This window comes from Mytilus trossulus, unplaced genomic scaffold (assembly GCF_036588685.1).
Source record: "Mytilus trossulus isolate FHL-02 unplaced genomic scaffold, PNRI_Mtr1.1.1.hap1 h1tg000128l__unscaffolded, whole genome shotgun sequence".
Taxonomy (NCBI): domain Eukaryota; kingdom Metazoa; phylum Mollusca; class Bivalvia; order Mytilida; family Mytilidae; genus Mytilus; species Mytilus trossulus.
In genome coordinates this window covers 2,449,229-2,465,723 of record NW_026963301.1, presented here as the reverse complement: position 1 = coordinate 2,465,723, position 16,495 = coordinate 2,449,229, and positions in this window count along the sequence as shown.

Here is a 16,495-nt window from a genome sequence, read left to right as displayed (position 1 = left end):
TTTAATCTAGCGGCGTACTACAGTACATGATATATAAGGCATGAAGATGTTATTGTTACAGATCAGCTAAATTATCTATAGTAAAGGATCCTACAAATTAATGTAAGATACAGTCACAGAAAATAATTATATTCATAAGTACGTCTGAGTCAGTGACAACCCTACAACAGATGTATCCATCGGATCGCCATCAATGATGGTGATACATGGCTGTGTACATAATGTATATACAACTCGTCTAAACATCAACCCAACAATGTTAGATCTGTAAATTTGCTTTCGCAAATTTTTGGTTCTTCCCTCGCCGGGATTCGAACCCATGCTACTGTGATATCGTGACACCAAATCGCCTGCACTGCAGCCGTCCCGCTAGACCACACGACCACCTGGGCTCTCATAAAAAGAGCTTTCGGTGGCCATATGTTACCTTTCCACGTCAGTTTTAATCTAGCGGCGTACTACAGTACATGATATATAAGGCATGAAGATGTTATTGTTACAGATCAGCTAAATTATCTATAGTAAAGGATCCTACAAATTGATGTAAGATACAGTCACAGAAAATAATTATAGTCATAAGTACGTCTGAGTCAGTGACAACCCTACAACAGATGTATCCATCGGATCGCCATCAATGATGGTGATACATGGCTGTGTACATAATGTATATACAACTCGTCTAAACATCAACCCAACAATGTTAGATCTGTAAATTTGCTTTCGCAAATTTTTGGTTCTGCCCTCGCCGGGATTCGAACCCATGCTACTGTGATATCGTGACACCAAATCGCCTGCACTGCAGCCGTCCCGCTAGACCACGCGACCACCTGGGCTCTCATAAAAAGAGCTTTCGGTGGCCATATGCTACCTTTCCACGTCAGTTTTAATCTAGCGGCGTACTACAGTACATGATATATAAGGCATGAAGATGTTATTGTTACAGATCAGCTAAATTATCTATAGTAAAGGATCCTACAAATTAATGTAAGATACAGTCACAGAAAATAATTATATTCATAAGTACGTCTGAGTCAGTGACAACCCTACAACAGATGTATCCATCGGATCGCCATCAATGATGGTGATACATGGCTGTGTACATAATGTATATACAACTCGTCTAAACATCAACCCAACAATGTTAGATCTGTAAATTTGCTTTCGCAAATTTTTGGTTCTTCCCTCGCCGGGATTCGAACCCATGCTACTGTGATATCGTGACACCAAATCGCCTGCACTGCAGCCGTCCCGCTAGACCACACAACCACCTGGGCTCTCATAAAAAGAGCTTTCGGTGGCCATATGTTACCTTTCCACGTCAGTTTTAATCTAGCGGCGTACTACAGTACATGATATATAAGGCATGAAGTTGTTATTGTTACAGATCAGCTAAATTATCTATAGTAAAGGATCCTACAAATTGATGTAAGATACAGTCACAGAAAATAATTATAGTCATAAGTACGTCTGAGTCAGTGACAACCCTACAACAGATGTATCCATCGGATCGCCATCAATGATGGTGATACATGGCTGTGTACATAATGTATATACAACTCGTCTAAACATCAACCCAACAATGTTAGATCTGTAAATGTGCTTTCGCAAATTTTTGGTTCTTCCCTCGCCGGGATTCGAACCCATGCTACTGTGATATCGTGACACCAAATCGCCTGCACTGCAGCCGTCCCGCTAGACCACGCGACCACCTGGGCTCTCATAAAAAGAGCTTTCGGTGGCCATATGCTACCTTTCCACGTCAGTTTTAATCTAGCGGCGTACTACAGTACATGATATATAAGGCATGAAGATGTTATTGTTACAGATCAGCTAAATTATCTATAGTAAAGGATCCTACAAATTAATGTAAGATACAGTCACAGAAAATAATTATATTCATAAGTACGTCTGAGTCAGTGACAACCCTACAACAGATGTATCCATCGGATCGCCATCAATGATGGTGATACATGGCTGTGTACATAATGTATATACAACTCGTCTAAACATCAACCCAACAATGTTAGATCTGTAAATTTGCTTTCGCAAATTTTTGGTTCTTCCCTCGCCGGGATTCGAACCCATGCTACTGTGATATCGTGACACCAAATCGCCTGCACTGCAGCCGTCCCGCTAGACCACACGACCACCTGGGCTCTCATAAAAAGAGCTTTCGGTGGCCATATGTTACCTTTCCACGTCAGTTTTAATCTAGCGGCGTACTACAGTACATGATATATAAGGCATGAAGATGTTATTGTTACAGATCAGCTAAATTATCTATAGTAAAGGATCTTACAAATTAATGTAAGATACAGTCACAGAAAATAATTATATTCATAAGTACGTCTGAGTCAGTGACAACCCTACAACAGATGTATCCATCGGATCGCCATCAATGATGGTGATACATGGCTGTGTACATAATGTATATACAACTCGTCTAAACATCAACCCAACAATGTTAGATCTGTAAATATGCTTTCGCAAATTTTTGGTTCTTCCCTCGCCGGGATTCGAACCCATGCTACTGTGATATCGTGACACCAAATCGCCTGCACTGCAGCCGTCCCGCTAGACCACACGACCACCTGGGCTCTCATAAAAAGAGCTTTCGGTGGCCATATGTTACCTTTCCACGTCAGTTTTAATCTAGCGGCGTACTACAGTACATGATATATAAGGCATGAAGATGTTATTGTTACAGATCAGCTAAATTATCTATAGTAAAGGATCCTACAAATTAATGTAAGATACAGTCACAGAAAATAATTATATTCATAAGTACGTCTGAGTCAGTGACAACCCTACAACAGATGTATCCATCGGATCGCCATCAATGATGGTGATACATGGCTGTGTACATAATGTATATACAACTCGTCTAAACATCAACCCAACAATGTTAGATCTGTAAATTTGCTTTCGCAAATTTTTGGTTCTTCCCTCGCCGGGATTCGAACCCATGCTACTGTGATATTGTGACACCAAATCGCCTGCACTGCAGCCGTCCCGCTAGACCACACGACCACCTGGGCTCTCATAAAAAGAGCTTTTGGTGGCCATATGCTACCTTTCCACGTCAGTTTTAATCTAGCGGCGTACTACAGTACATGATATATAAGGCATGAAGATGTTATTGTTACAGATCAGCTAAATTATCTATAGTAAAGGATCCTACAAATTAATGTAAGATACAGTCACAGAAAATAATTATATTCATAAGTACGTCTGAGTCAGTGACAACCCTACAACAGATGTATCCATCGGATCGCCATCAATGATGGTGATACATGGCTGTGTACATAATGTATATACAACTCGTCTAAACATCAACCCAACAATGTTAGATCTGTAAATTTGCTTTCGCAAATTTTTGGTTCTTCCCTCGCCGGGATTCGAACCCATGCTACTGTGATATCGTGACACCAAATCGCCTGCACTGCAGCCGTCCCGCTAGACCACACGACCACCTGGGCTCTCATAAAAAGAGCTTTCGGTGGCTATATGTTACCTTTCCACGTCAGTTTTAATCTAGCGGCGTACTACAGTACATGATATATAAGGCATGAAGATGTTATTGTTACAGATCAGCTAAATTATCTATAGTAAAGGATCCTACAAATTAATGTAAGATACAGTCACAGAAAATAATTATATTCATAAGTACGTCTGAGTCAGTGACAACCCTACAACAGATGTATCCATCGGATCGCCATCAATGATGGTGATACATGGCTGTGTACATAATGTATATAAAACTCGTCTAAACATCAACCCAACAATGTTAGATCTGTAAATTTGCTTTCGCAAATTTTTGGTTCTTCCCTCGCCGGGATTCGAACCCATGCTACTGTGATATCGTGACACCAAATCGCCTGCACTGCAGCCGTCCCGCTAGACCACACGACCACCTGGGCTCTCATAAAAAGAGCTTTCGGTGGCCATATGTTACCTTTCCACGTCAGTTTTAATCTAGCGGCGTACTACAGTACATGATATATAAGGCATGAAGATGTTATTGTTACAGATCAGCTAAATTATCTATAGTAAAGGATCCTACAAATTGATGTAAGATACAGTCACAGAAAATAATTATAGTCATAAGTACGTCTGAGTCAGTGACAACCCTACAACAGATGTATCCATCGGATCGCCATCAATGATGGTGATACATGGCTGTGTACATAATGTATATACAACTCGTCTAAACATCAACCCAACAATGTTAGATCTGTAAATGTGCTTTCGCAAATTTTTGGTTCTTCCCTCGCCGGGATTCGAACCCATGCTACTGTGATATCGTGACACCAAATCGCCTGCACTGCAGCCGTCCCGCTAGACCACGCGACCACCTGGGCTCTCATAAAAAGAGCTTTCGGTGGCCATATGCTACCTTTCCACGTCAGTTTTAATCTAGCGGCGTACTACAGTACATGATATATAAGGCATGAAGATGTTATTGTTACAGATCAGCTAAATTATCTATAGTAAAGGATCCTACAAATTAATGTAAGATACAGTCACAGAAAATAATTATATTCATAAGTACGTCTGAGTCAGTGACAACCCTACAACAGATGTATCCATCGGATCGCCATCAATGATGGTGATACATGGCTGTGTACATAATGTATATACAACTCGTCTAAACATCAACCCAACAATGTTAGATCTGTAAATTTGCTTTCGCAAATTTTTGGTTCTTCCCTCGCCGGGATTCGAACCCATGCTACTGTGATATCGTGACACCAAATCGCCTGCACTGCAGCCGTCCCGCTAGACCACACGACCACCTGGGCTCTCATAAAAAGAGCTTTCGGTGGCCATATGTTACCTTTCCACGTCAGTTTTAATCTAGCGGCGTACTACAGTACATGATATATAAGGCATGAAGATGTTATTGTTACAGATCAGCTAAATTATCTATAGTAAAGGATCTTACAAATTAATGTAAGATACAGTCACAGAAAATAATTATATTCATAAGTACGTCTGAGTCAGTGACAACCCTACAACAGATGTATCCATCGGATCGCCATCAATGATGGTGATACATGGCTGTGTACATAATGTATATACAACTCGTCTAAACATCAACCCAACAATGTTAGATCTGTAAATATGCTTTCGCAAATTTTTGGTTCTTCCCTCGCCGGGATTCGAACCCATGCTACTGTGATATCGTGACACCAAATCGCCTGCACTGCAGCCGTCTCGCTAGACCACACGACCACCTGGGCTCTCATAAAAAGAGCTTTCGGTGGCCATATGTTACCTTTCCACGTCAGTTTTAATCTAGCGGCGTACTACAGTACATGATATATAAGGCATGAAGATGTTATTGTTACAGATCAGCTAAATTATCTATAGTAAAGGATCCTACAAATTAATGTAAGATACAGTCACAGAAAATAATTATATTCATAAGTACGTCTGAGTCAGTGACAACCCTACAACAGATGTATCCATCGGATCGCCATCAATGATGGTGATACATGGCTGTGTACATAATGTATATACAACTCGTCTAAACATCAACCCAACAATGTTAGATCTGTAAATTTGCTTTCGCAAATTTTTGGTTCTTCCCTCGCCGGGATTCGAACCCATGCTACTGTGATATCGTGACACCAAATCGCCTGCACTGCAGCCGTCCCGCTAGACCACACGACCACCTGGGCTCTCATAAAAAGAGCTTTTGGTGGCCATATGCTACCTTTCCACGTCAGTTTTAATCTAGCGGCGTACTACAGTACATGATATATAAGGCATGAAGATGTTATTGTTACAGATCAGCTAAATTATCTATAGTAAAGGATCCTACAAATTAATGTAAGATACAGTCACAGAAAATAATTATATTCATAAGTACGTCTGAGTCAGTGACAACCCTACAACAGATGTATCCATCGGATCGCCATCAATGATGGTGATACATGGCTGTGTACATAATGTATATACAACTCGTCTAAACATCAACCCAACAATGTTAGATCTGTAAATTTGCTTTCGCAAATTTTTGGTTCTTCCCTCGCCGGGATTCGAACCCATGCTACTGTGATATCGTGACACCAAATCGCCTGCACTGCAGCCGTCCCGCTAGACCACACGACCACCTGGGCTCTCATAAAAAGAGCTTTCGGTGGCCATATGCTACCTTTCCACGTCAGTTTTAATCTAGCGGCGTACTACAGTACATGATATATAAGGCATGAAGATGTTATTGTTACAGATCAGCTAAATTATCTATAGTAAAGGATCCTACAAATAAATGTAAGATACAGTCACAGAAAATAATTATATTCATAAGTACGTCTGAGTCAGTGACAACCCTACAACAGATGTATCCATCGGATCGCCATCAATGACGGTGATACATGGCTGTGTACATAATGTATATACAACTCGTCTAAACATCAACCCAACAATGTTAGATCTGTAAATTTGCTTTCGCAAATTTTTGGTTCTTCCCTCGCCGGGATTCGAACCCATGCTACTGTGATATCGTGACACCAAATCGCCTGCACTGCAGCCGTCCCGCTAGACCACACGACCACCTGGGCTCTCATAAAAAGAGCTTTCGGTGGCCATATGTTACCTTTCCACGTCAGTTTTAATCTAGCGGCGTACTACAGTACATGATATATAAGGCATGAAGATGTTATTGTTACAGATCAGCTAAATTATCTATAGTAAAGGATCCTACAAATTAATGTGATATATATAAACGAGTCTAAATTGAAAACTACGTTCAAACCTATGACTGCGTTGGATAAAAACCGCAATTTTTATACGTGTGCATGTCAAACAAATTTCGTTGTAGAAGGGTCTAAAAACAGCACAAACAACATTTTCCAAAAGACCAAAAGAGTGAAAAAGTATATTTAATCAAAACGCATTTGACTAACAGGTCGAACAACTGATGTTCTTTAACCCTGATGACTGCCATTGACGATTGCCAAATAAAATTGATCACAAGATGTAACAAACTGGATCTTAATATAAATTTAATACGTCACAGAAAAAAAAAGTTGTTAACTTGTGGACAGGATGTTGTGCCACAAACATTCTGTGTCAATATTTCTTTAGTACACCATATCCGGATTTCGACAATAAATGTCTCTTCAGTGATGTTAGGGATCGAAACGGTATTTGGAAGGCCATATAAAAAGTACCCTCATTTTTTTTAGAGAAAGTACCCTCATTTTTAGATTAACTCTTGAATTTTAAGAGTCAATATATAGGATGAACGGATCATATAAACCGGAGGGAAAATATGATACATGCCCAAACAAAAAAATATAAACGAGTCTAAATTGAAAACTACGTTCAAACCTGTGACTGCGTTGGGTAAAAACCGCAATTTTTATACGTGTGCATGTCAAACAAATTTCGTTGTAGAAGGGTCTAAAAACAGCACAAACAACATTTTCCAAAAGACCAAAAGAGTGAAAAAGTATATTTAAACAAAACGCATTTGACTAACAGGTCGAACAACTGATGTTCTTTAACCCTGCTGACTGCCATTGACGATTGCCAAATAAAATTGATCACAAGATGTAACAAACTGGATCTTAATATAAATTTAATACGTCACAGAAAAAAAAGGTTGTTAACTTGTGGACAGGATGTTGTGCCACAAACATTCGGTGTCAATATTTCTTTAGTACACCATATCCGGATTTCGACAATAAATGTCTCTTCAGTGATGTTAGGGATCGAAACGGTATTTGGAAGGCCATATAAAAAGTACCCTCATTTTTTTTTAGAGAAAGTACCCTCATTTTTAGATTAACTCTTGAATTTTAAGAGTCAATATATAGGATGAACGGATCATATAAACCGGAGGGAAAATATGATACATGCCCAAACAAAAAATATAAACGAGTCTAAATTGAAAACTACGTTCAAACCTATGACTGCGTTGGATAAAAACCGCAATTTTTATACGTGTGCATGTCAAACAAATTTCGTTGTAGAAGGGTCTAAAAACAGCACAAACAACATTTTCCAAAAGACCAAAAGAGTGAAAAAGTATATTTAAACAAAACGCATTTGACTAACAGGTCGAACAACTGATGTTCTTTAACCCTGCTGACAGCCATTGACGATTGCCAAATAAAATTGATCACAAGATGTAACAAACTGGATCTTAATATAAATTTAATACGTTACAGAAAAAAAAAGTTGTTAACTTGTGGACAGGATGTTGTGCCACAAACATTCGGTGTCAATATTTCTTTAGTACACCATATCCGGATTTCGACAATAAATGTCTCTTCAGTGATGTTAGGGATCGAAACGGTATTTGGAAGGCCATATAAAAAGTACCCTCATTTTTGTTTTAGAGAAAGTACCCTCATTTTTAGATTAACTCTTGAATTTTAAGAGTCAATATATAGGATGAACGGATCATATAAACCGGAGGGAAAATATGATACATGCCCAAACAAAAAATATAAACGAGTCTAAATTGAAAACTACGTTCAAACCTTGTTGGATAAAAACCGCAATTTTTATACGTGTGCATGTCAAACAAATTTCGTTGTAGAAGGGTCTAAAAACAGCACAAACAACATTTTCCAAAAGACCAAAAGAGTGAAAAAGTATATTTAAACAAAACGCATTTGACTAACAGGTCGAACAACTGATGTTCTTTAACCCTGCTGACTGCCATTATATATATTAAATGACTGAATAAATAGTCAACGATAAATCTTACGGGGCGATGGATCATATAAACATGATGCAGTACACTACATAATATAATATATAACAAGTCTAAAAGAATACAACATCACCAAAACACAATAAAACGAACAATATGTTAGATATTTCGGATAACAGATATCCTTCTTATTACCGAAGAAGGATATCTGTTATCCGAAATATCTAACATATTGGTCGTTTTATTGTGTTTTGGTGATGTTGTATTCTTTTAGACTTGTTATATATATATGCACGTTTGTTTTGTAGAAGTTTAGTGTGTCTATTGTTCCTTTGTATTCCTCTTATGATATGCTTCCCTAGGTTTAATTTTGTAACCCTTACTTGTTTTCGTTTTATTGATTGATGACTATTGAACGACTGAATACTACTGTTGCCTTTTTCATGTCTCCTCGGAAACTGACACTTAACCAACAAGATAAAAATATAGCAGCATTGATTATTGGACTTGAGATGAACACCTTCATTTTTATTATATTGAAACATGATGTAAACTATAGGTGTAACAGGCCTTTTTTCCGCATTTTGTTTAATATTCAAAGAGCCATTATTAACCTAAACATTAGCCATACGTTTTAGTTTTTAAAACTTTTTATAAAGGAACATAACAATGATATTTCATGATACCACAAACCAAAAAGCAGACCTCTGTGTTGTCGATACTGTTTTGGACAAAACGTCCACCAGCAGTGACATCGACCATGTAGTTACCTGATCAAGGATTCCAGGCCTATATTTTGGTACGCGAGACAAGCTTTTCAGCTACATATATATAGATAAAAATTCAACAGTGACGGTTGCATTATAACAGTTGGAAGGAAAATATGCAAGAGATGTTTTATTTTCATGATAAATTACGTAAAGTTGATTGTTTCTGGTAATTAAAACCATTTTAATAAAAATAAATGATTATTTTGTCAAGTCACTCATACTGTGCCTCTCTTACTATCTTATTACTAACGTGTTCCTTTCATTTATCTAAATTTTGCTAGGTTCCTTACGACATATAGCTTCTCAATCATCATATATCCAAATAATGATACATCCTAGAGTAAAAGATATTTGATTTTGAACTCTTAATGTCGTTACAATTCAAACCTAAACTATATTAACGTGGCTGCGTATTTAAATCTTCGTGGCCTTAAAATGTTTAAAATGTAAAGAATATAAAGGTCTTGATAAGACAGAAAACATTCTTCAACAATCTCAATACCTTTTGGATTATAGCTCTTCGTCTTTTATTTAAGCTTTTGATTTCAAATGTTTTGGCATGGAGCATTTACTGAAGAGACATGTATTGTCGAAATGCGCATCTGGTGCAGGAAAATTGATACCGTTAATGTCATTACAGTATGCTGAAAGATTTTTTTTGTCAACCAATCCTGCTCTGTTTTTTTGTCTTAAAAATTAACGAGATAAGACCTGTTTTCATTGAACTGCCGTGAACAAGTAAAATTGTCTACGATTTGTGACATTATGGAAATAACCCCAATTTGTCATGTATGTACATTTTCATGAAAAAGCCTATTTTCCACTTAGTAATTGTTCCAGCTATATTGATACTCAAATTCAGTCAATAAATCCTAATCTTAAATGTTAGCTAAAAATAGGTGCCATATTGGAGCCTTATATTGACTTATAGATCCAGTGGGCCGGTTGACAAACATTGTATTGACAATATTATACTCTATATATACACAATGCCACTATAATAAAAAAATACGTATTCGTATAGAACCTACTCTACCTATAGCTACCGTTTTCTACATAATAAAACGCCTGTACCAAGTCATGATTATGACAGATGTTAACCATATGAATCATTTATTGGATGTGTTTGCATTTATGGAAAGCGGCTGTCCTTAATATCCGTTACGTACGGCGCGATATGGCATATGTCAGTACCGATTGGAGTTTATATTACACCTTATCGCTATTTAGTCCAATCCGGGGAAAACAGTCAGTTATACAACTTTCTGTTTGGGTCCAGCGGCCGAAAATAAAGGTTTTTCAGTAGAGAGCTGACGGAGGAAAAACTTAAGAAAGCGATCATCAAGGAAATTTAATAGAGTATGATCCACTTTTTTCGAAATTAAAATTGAAGTCAAAAAATATTTTGTTTGAAATATTTACGGTAGTTTAAACCGGCCTCATTAAAAAGTATCGTGAATGGTGAATTGTTTAAACAGGGTCCCAGATAGCTTCACTGGATGAAAAAGTTGTGTAATTTTAGAACTTATCCGGAATGGAATAAATAGCGATTAGGTGTATTCCTAATTACTTTTGATCAAAAGCATTGTTGGTCGAGAAAATTGATAAATGTCTGTATAATACATGGGACAACACGAATATCAAGCGTTCTGGGGATAAAATATCGAAATAAGGGTTTTATACGACGTTAAAACTTCAAAAAGTAGTACATAACTTAACAGGTAGTCGTTCGTAATGTAAAGTTTTCATATAGAACGGCTATTCGTAAAATTCTTCAAGAATAAGCATGATGTGTTCATCATCTAATATATGCATGACTTTATGATATGCATATTGAAAAAAAAATTATGAAATTGTACTTCTATTATATCAACAAAATGTACGAATCGAATTGTTGTATTGAAATTTTATTTGACGAGTAATAAAAAGACATTTTAATGAATAAAACATTAACACTTAATAGAGATCAGACAGATAATACGGATGGCAAACATTGCCGTCCCAATAGACGTCTAGAAAAAGATAGTTTACAAGTATAAAAAATTTGATTTGACGCTATATGTATTTATTTCATGTAAAAAAACTGTTCTTTTTATTAGTGTGTAGTTTAATAATGAATAAAGTTAAATAGAAATAGGATTCAAAGATAAAGAATCGCCATAGTGCTTCTGTTATTTGTTTTTTAATTCTAAATAAGTCTGCATCTGTGGTTTTTATTCTATAAAACCCCAACTAAAAGCAACCCACATATACTCATTCATTGGACAATAGAAACGTACTTTAGAAGAACAAAAACAGAATATTTATAGAATAATCAACAAATTGTAGGATTGACTTTAGAAAAATGATCAACGAGGGACCGATTAACACATTAATTCACAAATGCGCATGAGTTATTTGTCTGTTTTTGTCAGTTTTTTTCAGTCACGAGCAACGTAGTTATATTTTATCATGCATATGGTGTCTGTTAAAAAAAAAAAAAAAAAAAACACGTTAAATAATTTCATGCGTCCGAAGCACTTTTTTTTAGATTTACCTTCATTAGGAACGCTAAAAGCAAAAAAAATTGAATTCCGAGGAAAATATAAGTACCGAAACAGTTAAGAGCTATATGACAAAAACCCTAAAACAAATAGCCAAATTTATCTATGGTCAACTTTGCCTGAGGGAGTTGAAACCTTAGTGTCTTTACAATTTAGCAAAATTTATCAACGGACAATTTAAATAGGTTTGTTATAAATCATGTCAGTACCGAAGTACTGACTAGTGAGCTGATGATACCCTCGGGGACAGATAGTCCACAAGCAGAGGTATCGTCCCAGTGATGTAAAAAATTGAGGGAAAAAAACTTGAAAAATTGCATGCGCCCGACGCGTTTTTCTATATTTAACTTCATCATGAACGCTAAAAGCGAAACATTTGAAATCCTAGGAAAATATAAGTACAAAAAGAGTACCACTGCTGGTGGACGTTTCGACCCCGAGGGTATCACCAGCCCAGTAGACAACATTTCGGTGTTGACATGAATATCAATAATGTGGTCATATTTCATAAAGGAGTAAGTCCGGTAAAGGCCGGTTTTGGCCTCAAATTTCAAGTTCATCTGACGAAAGATTTTGGACACTTTTTAAACACTTACATGTATATTTCAATTGATTCAAATATTTTTTGTGAAAGATTTTATCTGATTCACTTATTAAAAACGCTCCGATTCTAGCTTAAAAATCTATCAAATCTGCCAAAAAAACTTTTCATATGGCTTTTGTCAAAAATGAATGTGGCCGCATCCGTGTTCATCCTCGACCTTTATTTGTGTTATGTATTATCATAAAACACAACTTGCATTTCAATATCAAGAATGAACACGAATGCGGCCACTTTCATTTAAGACGGAAACCGTCTAAAATTTAACTAAAATGCTGAAATTGTGAAGATTTCAGTAATTTAGCATGATTTAATGATGCAAGTACCCGATATATGTGCATTGTATTGTCAAAAACAGCACATATTTATATAGAAGTACATTATACCTTCCAAAAAGAAACTAAAAGTTTTTATCAAAACAATTTTGTTAAACTGTTTTGGGACCATAAACATGAAAAAAGGGTCTTAATGAATCTACTCCTTTCCTGTTTACAAAACTCTGAATTTTACGAAAAACTAAGGATGTTCTTATCCCAGGCATAGATTACCTTAGCCGTATTTGGCACAACTTTTGGGACTTTTGAATCCTCAATGCTCTTCAATTTTGTACGTGTTTGGCTTTATAAATATTTTGATATGAGCGTCACTGATGAGTCTTATGTAGATGAAACGCGCGTCTGACGTACTAAATTATAATTCTGGTACCTTTAATAACTAATTAAAGTAAATTGCAAGTCAACAGGCAAAATTTTCAGCATACTTTCCATCGCAAATTGATGGGGTAACAAACTAGATGCAAACATCTTTGACATTTCAAAAAGGCCGCAAATGTCATTATCTGACTTCTTTTGCCGTAAATTAGAAAAATATCAAAAAGTGTATAAAAGTAAACTTCTCATCAGATACCAGGGTAAAAGTGTGTTACCCTGCTGCTTTACTCTTTGAAACTTATTTTTATTTCCTTTGAATACATCTGACAGAGAGGACAACTTCTGAAAATTTGTAAATTGTTAAAACTATTTTTGGGAATTCTGGACTGCAAAAGGCAAACTTTTGGACTACAAAAGTCAAAATTCTGGACTTCAAAAGGCAAAATTCTGGACTACAAAAGGCAATATTCATGACAATGTACAGCTCCTATACAAAAAGTAACCTTTGCAAATTCTTTCGTTACATATTAATGTTGCTGATCCTGCTGTGTATTTAATAGCTGGTTTACTACCCATAGAAGCAGAAATACATCTGAAAATCCTTATAATGTTTGGAAATTTTTCAAGAGCAAACAAAACATTATCTGAGTGGAGGCTAGCAGAAAGACAACGACAGATTGAGAGCATGAATAGTAACAGCTGGTTTATAGATATGAAAAAAAGAGTTGTATCAAACATGATTTAGAAAATCCATTATCAGTACTTTATAATGAACCGCCAAAAGGAAAATGGAAGAAAATAAGTACCACAACAGTACATAAATATTGGACAAGAATTAACGAAGAAATAATGTACTGCTCTAGCAAGAAAAACATTCCGACATCATCATTTACAGTTGGGAAAAATCATCCTTTGACCTAAGCGAATAGTGCTAATCAAAGAGACGTCAACTGACTTCCAATTAGAATATAAATTGCAACTGGAACCTTTATTCTACAGACAAATAGTCAGAGCAGCTTACAATTAAAAAAAACGTGTATCCAACATGTAAATTATTTGACCAGGCTGAAGAAACACTATCAATTTTTTGGCTGTGTTATCAAACCCTAGACCAAATTCGAACACCAGTAGTGAATTATATGTAAATGTAGTGAGCTTCCTGCTTTGCAATATCCTTTTATACAGCTAGACATTTTGCAACTAGTTATTAATATATTCCAGTGTGCTAGCAGTGATATGAGTCAGACAGTGATATAAGCTGTAAAATAGAACCTCTGTGTACACAATTAATATAAAATTTACACAATAAGAGATATGAAATACTTTCAATGCTTGATAATTAGTAGGGGGAAATCATCTTTAAAGTCAATTAGACAGGTCGCATAGAGTGTTTGCAGATCGGTTATGCTAAATATTATAAAATAGAATTTTTAAATATCTGTTTAAATAATATGCAGACAATTTTCATCTTTTATGTCAAGAAGGATAAATTAGTATCTTGATAGAAACTGTGAGCTGTGTACATAATGCTTAACGTGTAAATATATTGGTGTATAATTCTACAGTGGTGGAACTATTTTATTGTTTTACTCCATATACAAAAGTGTGCCTATATGGGCAGAAACTAATTGGATACAGATACAGATGACATCCTTCACATAATAGGCTGTTCGAAATGCAGTTTTGGGAATTTGTACTGCCAGTGCAAAATGAGGGACTTCACAAGTACTGTTGAAAGTGTTCTTAACTTGAAGATAGAGAGGGGCACTCTGCTTACACGAGGTATCTAATTTGATTTCAACATTCTGACCGGTCGTGGCTATATACATTTAAATCCCCTGAACGGCCAAAACGGACTACCATGGAAAGACCTAAATTCCGCTAAAACCTGTTCTAGGGCCGTGTTAACATTGTAATAAACTTTCTTTTCTATATAAATGAACATGACTTTAGAGTGCATGTAAAGAACATCCTTTAACAACAAGACATATTTTTGCAGTGTTCATTTATTTGTGTTTTTAAATCCTTTTTATAACTTTAACGATTATTCAATTTGTTTGTAATATCCTTTAAGCGTGGATATGTATCACGCCAATGTATTGTTGAGCTGTGGTATTTTTTTTGTATTTTAGCCTTTCATTTTAAAGGAGTAGGTCCGGTAAGGACCGATTTTGGACTCAAATTTCATGTTCATCTGACGAAAGATTTTGACCACTTTTTAAACACTTTAATGTCTATTTTATTTGAATCAATTAGTTTATGTGAAAGATTTTGACTGATTTAGTCATAAAAAACGCACCGATTCAAGCTGAAATATGAAAAATCTACCAAATATGCCGGAAAATGTCATTTTCAGATGGTTTTTGTCAAACCCTATAAAAAAATACAACTTACATTTCAATATTAAGGATGAACACGAATGCAGCCACTTTGGTTTTATTTTTGGGGCCAAAAAGGGGTCTTACCACTCCTTTGCTTGTGTTTGTGTGTATGACATTTTGTTTATCTTTGTTGACACATTTTTTATTTAAAAAACATTGTGTGAAATAAAACAAGAGTGCACACTCTGAAATGTATCACCTTCTTTACTAATCATTGATATCACATCTTGATAGTCATAAATATGAAGGGTCCCAACAACTATCACATAATCTTAACATGATCCAAGAAAATGAGGTCAAGGTCATATAAACCAAACAAGAAATACATTTACACTGTACAATCGTTCAATACACTAAATATAGTTGATCTATTGCTAGTTTCTAAGAAACAGACTAAATCAAGAAAACTAAATATTTACCAATGAACCATAAAAATGAGGTCAATGTCAGTTGAACCATGCCTACAAAAGTAGGAGGCTCAACAAAACAAGTTGTCTGTTCGTAAATGTGCATAAGCTGCCTCAGGATTTTTCCATGTAAAGCAATTTTGCGCCTGACCAAAGTCAGGAGCCTCTGGCCTTTGTTAGTCTTGTATGATTTTTTCATTTTAGTTTGTGTATAATTCGGAGTTAAGTATGATGTCCATTATCACTGTACTAGTATACATATTTTTAAGGGTCCAGCTGAAGGATGCCTACGGGTGGGGGGGTTTCTCGCTACATTGAAGACCCATTGGTGGCCTTCAGCTGTTGTCTGCTCCAAGGTCGGGTTTTTGTTGCTTTGACACATTCCCCATTTCCTTTCTCAATTTTAAAGATGATTTTTTTCACTGGTAAACAGGGTTTATCTAAGAAAAATAAAACTTGAGAAATTTTGGAT